The following is a 12,026-nucleotide window of genomic DNA, read 5'->3' on the forward strand; positions in this document are numbered from 1 at the left end:
ATTTTCTCTCTGTGTCATCTACACACACACATGCAAGGCAGTAGGAGGTGGGCCACGGCTTCCCACGCTGCACTCCGTAATTTGTCATCTTCCATTAGGACGCGGGATAATAGATGGATAGTGACAGTGATGTTAATTGCTTTCCCCCCTCCTTGTCAGCCAGAGGTTGGGAGAAGAGACGGCAGGAGAGGTGGACAGAAAGTGCTTCCATGTAAGTATGGAAACATGTCCACCACAGCAGATAATGCGCCTCGTGTTTCTTATTGTCTTCTTCCAGTGTTTCTGCTTCTGTTTCAGCCTCTCGGCCCATCCAGTGAATTCAATCGTCAGGTGCACGACTTCTCTTCTGCATGCCCGGAGAGCAAATTGTCTGCGCACACACTTTTTATATTATCTGCACAGAGAGCGACGTCATGTCCAGACATTAAGAATTCAGAAAATTCATAAAAAAAGGAGTCTGAAAATAAGATAAATACGCACAACAGCTGCAGTATAACTGCAATTTATATTTTCTTACACAAAACATGAAGATGTGTTTGACTTCTTCCCAAAAGCATCTTTCATATTGTTTTGGTTCTGGCGCCCCCTGTGGACCAAAGAGGTAGTGTCTGTTTCTGGTGAACCTGCCTGCAGTAAATAAATAAAAATAACTATTTAGAAATAGACGATCTTCTCTGTGATGGTCTTGTTTAATTATGTAAATCATGAGAAGGCATAAGTATTAAACTTTAATATTGTTCCCTCCCACTTGTAATGTGCATATTAACACAATAACTACACTGAAATGAGATATATAGATAATGTCTAATAATTATAACTGAATAGCTCGTTCAGCAATTGAACAGAATACATTTTGTGGCCGGCGATGATTGAGGAGCGCTCGGTCCAGAAGGCCGCTCACCTGAGGGTGAAGAATGGAGCGACAGCAGCGCTATGAAGTATTGACCGCGTTAGATTTATGATCCAAGGGCGACAAGAGGTGAAACAAAGGGACCTGAGGTGAGGGTTAAAGAAGAGGAAGACATATTGATCAATGGCAGGATGGTAAACAAAGTGAGGGCAGCAGACAGAGCGATGTGTAACATCAGGGAGGAGGCGTGTCAAACTATTAGATTATAGTGTTTGGTGACAAGCAGGTGTGTGTGTGTGTGTGTGTAATGTAATCAATGCCCTGTAATGCAGTGTACCTGCAGGAATACCTGCAGATGACAACGCTAATCCTGTTACTGGATGTCTTCACGTCCTCGCTGAGCAGCTCCTCTGTGACTCTGCACGATGTGGAAGCAACGAGGACGCTGACCTCTGAGGGAGATTTGTGTCTTTATTACGCCAGCGAATGTCTTGTTTTTAAGTAAATTATCTGACTGCAGATCCCAAATCTTTGCTCTCAAAAAAAATATCTTTGCTCTCAAAAAAATTGCTCTAAAAACAACGCTCTTAAAAAAAACTCTCAAGAAAATAGGTCTAAAAAAAACTCTTAAAAAAAAACGCTCTCCAAAAAAAATATTTCTGTAAAAAAAAAAAAAACCTTTAAAAAAAATTGCTGTGAAAAAACTTTGATTTAAAAACAAAAACGCTCTAAAAAAAAGTTCTGTAAAAAAAAATTCTGTAAGACAAAAATGCTCTCGAAAAAAAACCCTAAAAAAAGAAATTTGCTGTAAAAAAACATTTGCTCTGAAAAAAAAAACGCTCTTTTCCTTCTGTTGAGTTCAAAGATTTTTTTTGAGAGCAAAGATTTGGGATCTGCAGTCAGATAATTTACTTCCAAACAAGAAATTTGCTGGCGTAATAAAGACACAAATCTCCCTCCATCGGCCTGCTCCCTCTCTTCTCGTCTCTTCAGCGTTCCTGCGGGTCGACAGAGCGTCGCGCTGCAGACCACATGGCAGCAACGCTGTTGGCACCGAGCACAGGAAGTGGGCCAGATCTCCGCAGCGATATTTCAGATCCCGCTGACGCCTTCTCCTCCTCCGTCCTGTCCTCAGAGCGTCCTCCGTCCTACCAAAACGAACCGTTGGCAGAGGTCAGCGGGGTCGTTCCCCAAAGCACTGAGCGGGGCGGCGGCGTCCTCATAGCCGCCGCAGGGCGTGTTGGAACGGATACGTGACCCACGTGCACGAGCAGCTGCTATTCAGGCCAGAAGGGCGTCTTCTACATGTCTACATGGTCCGCTAGTCGATGCACATCACGCCCAACACGGCTGAATCTACAATGACCGCCAGCATCACCCCAACGGCACATGAACGATGAGATGCATCAAAGCTCAGAAGGAGGTTTAAGAGGAGGCACTGATGACAGCACTGGCTGGGTTTAAGCTATTATAAGCTAATAGCTATAGCTATTTCTTATTTCATCCACGTAATGATGAACCAGGAACTATGAAGCCTGCAAAAGCTGGATGATGTATGTGTCCAACAAACAGCCAGGAAGCTGCTGTTTGACCTCAAGCTGAAACAAGAAGTTGATTTATTCGTCATAACTAGATGAATAGTTACGGCACAAAGTTGTCTTAACTCACAATTCTTTCCTAAGTCTGTAGTTTCCGAGCGGCACCAAAGTGTGTCTTAAAGCTGTCTGTGTGACACGAGCATCGACAGCAATGAAGGCTTTCGTGTGAAGCTTGCAGACGAGGAGGAGAAGTGTATCGTGGGAACTATTCTATCAGGATCCGTCTCACACTTTAAGCAACGAGTAAAATACTTCACTTCTCCACAAAGCCATTTATGAAGATGACTCTGCACGTTTGTCTGATAGAATACTTGGAAACGTGCACACCGTCAGCGTCCAGAGGTTTCAGCGTGCTGCAGGGAGTCACAGATTGTGTGCCGTGTACCTGCAGACCAGCAGGAAGGAGCTCAGTCTGATCCTGCTGCAGACTCAGAGGAAGATGCACGAAATGAAAATATCGTCCGTCTTTCCATATCCTCGCTGACATTGACCAGAGATGATTTGCATGGCACTGAGGATCCGTCTGTCAGGAGAATGAGGCGGATGCTCGGTGAAGGGAATCAAAGACTCCAGCGCGGCGGCTTTCCCTCCCACGCCCGCCCGCCTCGCACAACAATCCACCACGCGATGACTCACGGCCGGGAATCCCTCGGCGGGTGAATCCGGCCACTATACAGAGCGAATCCTTTGGCTCAGCACTTTCCTCTGGATGGAGCTGACAGGTTAAAGCCATGAATGAAAGAACCCCTCTCTTTTAATTACCTCCACAGCAAGCTGCCGTTGGCTTGTGTGACACGGAGAGGACGCCGCTCCGTCCTTTCGTCCACCAGGCCCAGAGTTACTGCAGAGACCCTGAAGAAGCACGGTTCAGCTCCACAGAGCGCTTTTAATCCTGCTAATTACATCCAGTGGGTGCTGGAAAGGCCCGCCTCAAGCTGTGAAACAACACGTCTACATTAACACGGTTAGATCCCGCAACAAAACCACCGCTTCAGCAGCTTTGTGAGTCTTTATCCGCTCAGCCGCTTCACACCTCAACTCACAGGCAACTGAGTTAATGTATCCATCAGACATCTGCAGACGGCTTTCATCCTGCGTTCGTTCGTGGCAACAAATAACGAGCCCCAGTAATGCCACTTTAACGACAATGTTCACAAATGTGCAGAGCAAAAAGTGTCTTGCAGCCTTTTCAGCCAATGAATTCACCAACTGCTTGAACGAGAAAACTGCTGTCTTTCTCACATCTCACTTCCACGTTTGTGAAACGGCTGTTTCAGTGAAATGAATGGAGGACAGTGGGTCAGAAAGAAAGCAGAAGATTTGTTCCTGAAGAGGTAAATCATCAAAAGGTTGGAGAGTTGGGAGACAGACAGCTGGACGTCGCAGCTGAAGCTTTGCTCACGCTGCCGGATGGAAGCATCCTGATATGTAACTGGATTTATGGCCATACTGGAAACAATCCAGCAGCACGGTCTGCATCTCCGACTATTTGTCTGGCTCCTCTGTGCAGTTTCATTAAGATTAGAAGGGAAAAGGTCCTTCAGCGGACTAAAGAAAAGTCTGTTTGTCTCGTGGCGTCTGCGTCAGGCTCAGCAGGACATTTGGGGGAACCGGCTCCGTGGCTCTTACACACCGATCTTTAACGAGGGGTCCGGACTCAGATCCTGGTTCTGACACAGCGGCTCATGAGTCAGCGCCTCCATCACGTCTCCTGGACATCAGCGAGGCGTCCGCACTTCATTTTGTTGCTTCATTCTCGTTCACAGCCTGGAGGCTCTTTGAGGCTTTTGTGCTTTCTTGCTCAGAGTTATTTAGCAGATTAATACAATCATATTCATCTGTTAAATATGAAGCAATACAGCTTAGCTTAGCATAAATGCTGCAAGCACGTGGACACAGGTCGCCTATAAATCAACTTACAGGCACTTCTAAAGCTCACTAACTTTTATATATCCAGCCAAGAAATCCATCAAACCACACATTGTCTTTGTAACGCTTGTTTCTTTATGCTAAGCTAAGCTAAACACCTTCATATTTAAGAGATGAGAGTTGCATCAATCTTCTCATCTGACTCTTAAATAGCAAATAAACACATTTCGCAAAAATGTCTGACTGTGTTTTTCCTTTTTATGTAATGTGCATATATTTACATATATTATATATATTTTTATATATAGCTGACTGTGCTATGATTAGTCAGTATTTTATTCCCACTGGACAGTTTAGGGTCTGGTGTTGTGCGTCATGCGTGACTTCTCAGCAACTGACCTTATAAATTATACACAATCTATTTAAAATATGACACAGAGGAGAATTAAAACGGTTTAATTTAAGGAATTAGGAAATATTTCTTCCAGCACCATGGACAGAGACACAGAGCGACTGGAGAGACTGTTTCTTCTTTTTTTGTGGTTTGTTTCATCAGTATTGACGGTGACCTAAACATAGTGCACAAGCAGCCTGAATAATAGCAATAATAAGAAAAATCTATTTGAAGTCCAGATGAAACCAAACAAATCATGGAAATGAACAGAAACGGAGGAAGATGAAGCCAGAGGACGGTGCAGCAGTGCAGCCTGCTGGCTGTTCATCCATCGTTCTGTTTGACGGGGTGAAAGGTGCGGAAAAATCCTGCCGCGCCCATTTTAATACCCAGCATGCCCCATTCAGACAATCTTTTGGCATAAAATACGTAATTTTTCAACCGAGTGACACAGTTTTTTGACTGAAACTCCTTCCTCACAGACCAAGACTTTGTTTTATAGTGATTTTTGTTGCAGATTCTGATTCTTTAGGTCCTAATCTTTACAAAAAGGTGTCTTATTGACGCTCCAGGAGGATTTTTTGGGGAATCTGGCTCATATCATGCTGGATGTTCATAGTTATGATCAAATATCTTTTAAATGTGATGTTTTTTTTGCAGATATACATTTTTTTCACAAGACTTTGCTGAAGAAATACATACAATAAACACAAGTATTGGAATTAATTTGGGTTTCGTACGATGACTCAAACACAGGGAAAAGAGGTCTAGAGACAAAATTGGTTCCACAGTTTTTAACGAGTTGAGTTCATCTTGTCCAAAAAATTCCAAAAATGACAATTTGTCCATTCACAGTGTCTCCAAAGGCCGGACAGCTCTCCTCTGCTCCTCCAATGAACACTATTAAGCTATTTTATGTTCTGGAGTCTCAATGGCAGAACAGTCACATAGTCCAACGTCTCTACTTCCTGGAGACAGAAGTGAAGAACACTCTGAGCCTTCATCTCCCAGTGAAATCCAAACAAAGTCTTACTCTTCCCGGCCCTCCCGCTCACGCTGCTCGTTGTGCACGAGCCGTCCTCGCTCAAGCGGGTGACGACGTGTAATTCGGCTACAACGAGAAACTGCTGAGTCGGCAAAGCCGGCGTGTCTTGGGAAGGTCAAAGCGTTTCTGGTGTCACTGACAAATGAGCTGCATTTCAGGCCGCCGCTCGCCGGGAGTTCTGCTCTGTTGTCTTTAAAATGGGGTTTTAGGGAGAGGACACACACACACACACACACACACACACACACACACACCCATAGTGAGTATACTGTCTGCAGGAACCTACAAGAGAGTATCCTTCATCCTTAATGTGCACAGATATGCAGTTATCTGTGCTTATCAGAATAGACCGGACGTTTCTGTTCCATATATCATACATCAATAAAAAAAAGTAGATTTTAATTATATTTTGCAGTTGCTATTCACTAGCAATGTACAGTGCATGCATGTCAAGTTATTGATTATGATTACATCTTCAAAAAGACAAAACTGTACTCAACTGGTTTGTACATTTATAGAAATGCAAAGAGCAATGCAAACGAGCAGTTGCGGTGACGTCGTGGTTTGTGGTGTTTTGTTCTGTGTCAGGTGACACAAACATTGTCTGGATGTGATATGAAGTGTGTTTCATTACCTTTATGGACAGCAACACTGGGGCTCTAATAGAAATGTGAAAAGGCTGAAGGGGCCACTTCCACGCGACACTATAAGAACTCAATTTCAGCGGTTTCGCCTCTAACGGTGCCGCTCGGCCCCGGTTGGCTTCTCGCTCAGTTTTTTATTGCAGGGCTAAAACGCCAACAGTGTTCAACCTGCGTAGGAGTCAGTGTCATCCAAAGGGGGCGTATCCCGCTTATTTTAGTTGTTTACAGGTTGTAATGATACAAAAAACACTTGCATGTATGCGTGTATTTTTTAAATAATTGCAATATTTCCGGGGGGATGTGAACTCAAAGGGTTTCATCTCCATTTCAGTGTGTGTCCTGGTCAGGTGTTGCTGGTTTTCCAGGTTCAGAATGAGATTTTAATATGATTCTAACCCATCTGTCAAATAATAGCATTGGCATTGTGAAAAATAGCATATTATGTTAAACCTTTTATCAGTTTTAAAGTTTTGACTTAAAGAGTCACGTTTAATTAACACTAACTAAGCTGATTCTCTGCTTGTAAGACGGACATGCAAACCATTGATCCACAGTCACAGTTGATGTGAGCACTGATATTATTGTATTGGAAGTTGTTAAAACTGGATTACGTCATGAAAGTGGCGTCACAAACGCGTCACAAAGGAGGGAATCTGCAGAGGAGGAGAGCCAGGCAGATAAACAGAGGGCTGAAGTCTGAATTTTTGGTCTTTATGTTCCTCGTTAATTGTTGAAAGACCTTAAAATAGAGTTTATCATCCAAAAACCTTCACCAATGATTTAAACATAGAGAAATATTGTTGTTATTTATGCGTTATCATGCCGTGATTTTACTGGTCCGGCCCACTTGAGATCACTTTTAACGTGGAAAGAATATATTATGTTTTAAATATTAACAAAACTCTGTACTTTATTGGGAAAACAAGCATTTTGATAGCTAGAACAGTTTCTATGAAATCATTGACTGGCCTTTCAGAAACATTTTGTTTGACAGTTTCAGATATGTAATGCTGGAAGAAAAAGAGTCTGACATGACGTCACGGGAATGTTGAGAAACAGAATATTTGAGCTGTGTGTAAAGTTTCAATAGAGATTGATTGACACATTTGATTCGGTTGTTTGAGTCACAAGCATCAGGCGGTTTGTGTTCGTGGTGAGGGACAGGAGCTAAATAAGACGTGGCGTCGAGCCGTCGTGCTCCTCGTGCTCGCCAGCTCTGAGACGCTCACCAGGATTATCACGGCGGCGCCGCGGACGCGTTCCCTCTTTATGAAGCTGCACACAGTTCAGCAGCTCAGTGTCGTCTTCCAGGAGACAAGTCGGATTCTGTAAATCAATTATGGGAATAGCTTAAGCAAGTGTGGCATGACAAAGTACTTTAGAGGACTTCAAGTGTGTGTGTGTGTTCATGCCAATCCATTTTCACTCCCAATACTTATACACCAGCATGGAGGCCCCCTTTAAAGGACGAGGGGGAAGATAGAAAAGGGATCATGATGTGTTTTTAAACCACAGCACCACACTGACTTCCACTGGTCCAACTGGATTCAGAGGAGTTCTGTAGTTTTCCTCCTTTTTTCGAGAAGTGTGTGAAGTCAAAATATGTCTATTTTGTCAGGGAAAGACGGCAGTGAGAACAGAAACCGGCTGCACGGCCTCCACAATGCCGTCCACACTGATCCGATCTCTTCATTGTCTCCTCACGGGGCTCCATCAGTCAAAGACCGGCGAACTATGAGTGTGTGTGCAGCTTTTATGAAGCTGGAGATGTTTTTACTGCAGCAGGTTTAAACTGCATGTACTGGCCTCGACCAGCAGAGGGCGGTGTTCACTCTTTCTTCTGTCTCCAAGCCTCATTTTGAAAAAGGAATTCAACTATAACCGCATCGAAAAAATAAAAAAAAAGGAAGTACAGAAAATTGGAATTCATGAATAAATATTGTTTAAAAGACAATAATTGTCAAGCATCTGAATTAATTTTTTCTGGCTCGCCATGCTGCTCCAAATCATTGTGAATGTATTTTACCACGTTTGCATATCTGTGTGTTTCTGTTTGCACGCTTTCTTGCCTTAAATTGCCCCAACAAAGTATTTTGAATGGAACTAAAGTAGAAAGTAGAAAGCAGGAGTTTCACAAAATGCTCTCGCTTTTAATCAGAAGAGCATTTGATTTAATGAGACTCGACACGACACATTCAGCCGGTGAACACTTCAAGGCCCCCTCCTGGTTTCCTGGAGACAGTTACCAAGTCGTCCGGTAAAGTCTCTCGTGGTGTCAGGATTAGTGTCACAGCTGCTTTACCTCGATGAGATGAAACCACACACACACAAACAACTTTATCACAGTTTGATGCAGTCTGTCCGGCAGCTCGGGGCCGCCAGCAGAGGGCCCGGCGATCTCGTTGAGGCAGAAGGCCAAACTCTGATCCAACCTTTTCCTGAGGTTCCTTACGCAAGACTTTCCCTTCGACCTCGACTGCTCTGCAGTCACGTCCACATGCAGCCGGTGTAAAACAGCCTGTTGCTCACGAGTCATGATTATCTTTACCTCGGCACCGTATGAGGTGTTGAGGCAAAACCATCAGTGCACAAAGAGTGGCAGCACATGCCTGAAACCAAAAAAGCATATATATTTAAATCTGGATTTACTCTCTTATGATTTCCGTGAGGAAGTGTCTGACATGAGCATGGAGTGTAATGATCCATCCCGGTGAGCCAGCTGCTTCCTTCCCCTCCTGCCCACTTGGAGCTGCTGACCCGTGTGGAATATGCAGCTCGAAAGAGGATGTGACTTAATCACATTACCGCTTGATCAGCCCGGCCTGAGTCATGGTCCTCGACTCCTGGCCTCTAAATGAATCACGGAGCCAGTAAAGCAGGGACAGTTTGTGTGCCGCCGTGATTGAATCAGCTGCTGAAATCCAATTCGGTCAAAGAGCAGGTCGTGTCCACGCCCTTCAGGCTGCACCACCACGGGGCAGAGAAACTGCCAAAATGTTCAGTTACAGGTACAGCGTGAGAAATGATGGGATGGGCCGGGACTGGTTTCACTGGTATCGTCTCACAGATAATGATCTCAACGTATTTTATCACCTGCTTCTATGACACTGTGCTTCCTTCTCTTGCACAGTGTGTCCCTCACGTCTGATTAAATACAAGTTTGGACAGAGGAAACAATCTGTCAAACAGGCGATATTTCCAGAAAGCATTAGTGCAACTCTTGTGTACGCTTTCTATCGCATAGTTTGAATCAGTGAGCTTTCAAATCCCAGCTTCCTGCCACTCACACTTTGTGCTTTCAATGGAAGAGAAGAGTCGGATTGTGGCGCTAATAGAAGTCTTGTGGTTTGTTTGCTTCCTGGTCTCATGATTTCACCGAGCGGCATCCGACTCACAAGACCTCGTGACATGCGGCCGACAGCTCTCCTCTCCGATAACGCACTGAAACACGGGTGTGCTTGGATGTTGGGACACAAGTTGTGTGTGTGTGTGTGTGTGTGCTTGCTTGTGCCAAATCGCGCTAGGATTATCACATGACTCATGGTTCACATGAGTGCAGTCCTGTTTTAAAGGCTTATGTTAAGGGAGGTAAGGAGACAGAGAGCGGTTTAACATTCTTATTGACTAAATGTGTTAAGACACTTGTTATGATGCTAAAACTCTTAAAGGGGACACAGCACGATCATTATCAGGATCATACTTGTAATACTTTGTTCCTAGAACATATTTAGATGCTTTAATGTTAAAAAAAACACATAATTTGTGTCATGCTGTCTGAATATACCTCCATTCTGGCTGAAGCGCTCCCTTTGAGCGCCTGTCCCTTTAAGACGCACCATAAAGCGCACCTCTGCACAGGTAGCTCTCCAGCCCCGGGCCTTTTATTGTAATGAGACGCATGTGACATGGGGGAGGGGGTTAAATCTGAACGGTTTGTTGGTTCACTTGTTTTCTCAACTGGACGGCCCACTAAGACACTGATTTTGTTGTCTAAAGACGTTTTTCATGATATGTCCCTTTTAAAACGTTAAACTAAAGAGTATAACGCCGTCCCCCTCATACATCTAACCACAGGGGGCTGTTTATTGCCAAGCCGTAATGCTTTATTTGCTAAGGGGACAGTGCACATTAATAAAAACATTTCTGTAAATGCTCCAGAGTTAGCCAGGAGGCTATTTTTCATCTCGTCCCGAGAGGCAGATGTTAGAAAACAAACCTAAAAACAGAAATACGATTATTTATACAAAGCTTTACAATGTGTGCACAAACAGGGAATAGAGTGAGAATATTAAAATGCATATCATCATTCACTAGACTCTGAGACTACTACTAGTACTAGCAAGACACAGAGGCTCACAAATGCAACACACACAAAGCAAATAAAATGAAGGATAACTATGAAATAGACAAGATTATGCTGCATTGTTAGACACAAAAAACATCCATGTCAGAGGCTTAGAACATAAAAGAGTGTGTGACATATATAAATCAGTCAGACACAGCTAAACAACAATAAAAGACATGCATGAAAGTTCAACACCTTAAACTGTTACTCACTATTTAAACCATGACAAATGATGTCGTTAATTTGACTCGATTGAAATCATAAAAGTAAGACGACAACAACAACAAAAACTCCACTTAAAACTGTTTCTAAGCATCAAAGCAACGTGCTAATAATGTACTCTGATGTATGAGTACAGGCAGATTGTTGCCATCAACCGACACGTGAACATAATGTATAAATAGATATTTCAGTGGATGATAAATCTACATTTACCCAGCAAATGAAACCCTCTTTGACCTCACATATATTTGCTAATGTTCCTGTGGCTCGGCCTCATAAACGTCTGCACTAAGTGCTGATCCTGACTGCTGTGTTTGTTGGTTGGTAAAGTGACTCCTGAGACGCAGAGGGGTTGTGCCGGGGCTCCAGAGGCCCTCATTATAATTTCGCCATAATTTAATTCATTAAAAATACTTCCTCCCAAGTGGAAAAGGTGACATATTATCTCTAAATCAGTTACAGTGCAGTTACACTATCCCAGATAGATTACTAATGAGAAATGTGTCCCACTGTACATTTCATAGGCCCTGAAAACTTTCTTTCTCAATCAAGAGATTTAAGAATTTGTCTCTTTTTTTGTGTCTTCTCGTGGTTGTGCAGCGAGCTGGATGAAGTGATGTCATACACTTCCACATGTTCAGTTGTGCAACAGGTAAATCAATACGTGATGACACTGTCCGGGTCAAGTCGATAATCTGACTCTTTGAGTGTTAAACTCTGGATAAAAATGTAGAAGCTCGGACGGTTTAAAGCTCAAAGAAATCATTAATGAGGAAAATGTGTATAATTCAATATATAAAGTGTAACTAATTAACAAAAAACAAGTCGGTTGTTTTTGTTATTACATTATTTGATGCAAGCCTTCAGTAAAAGTACAACAATAGCAGGCAATCAAGTACTAAAAGCACACATTACGCATTATATAACTGGATTATATGATTATATAATCCAGTTATATTATATGTTGTGATGATTATGCAACATGTGGATGAAAAATGAAATGCAACTGTAGAAAAACATGAATGGCTGAGGTTACAATTTCAGCCTGAAGATTATTTA

The sequence above is a fragment of the Clinocottus analis genome, unplaced genomic scaffold (genome assembly GCF_023055335.1).
Source record: "Clinocottus analis isolate CAN_PGR_092001 unplaced genomic scaffold, fCliAna1.0.p SCAF_13, whole genome shotgun sequence".
Taxonomy (NCBI): Eukaryota; Metazoa; Chordata; class Actinopteri; order Perciformes; family Cottidae; genus Clinocottus; species Clinocottus analis.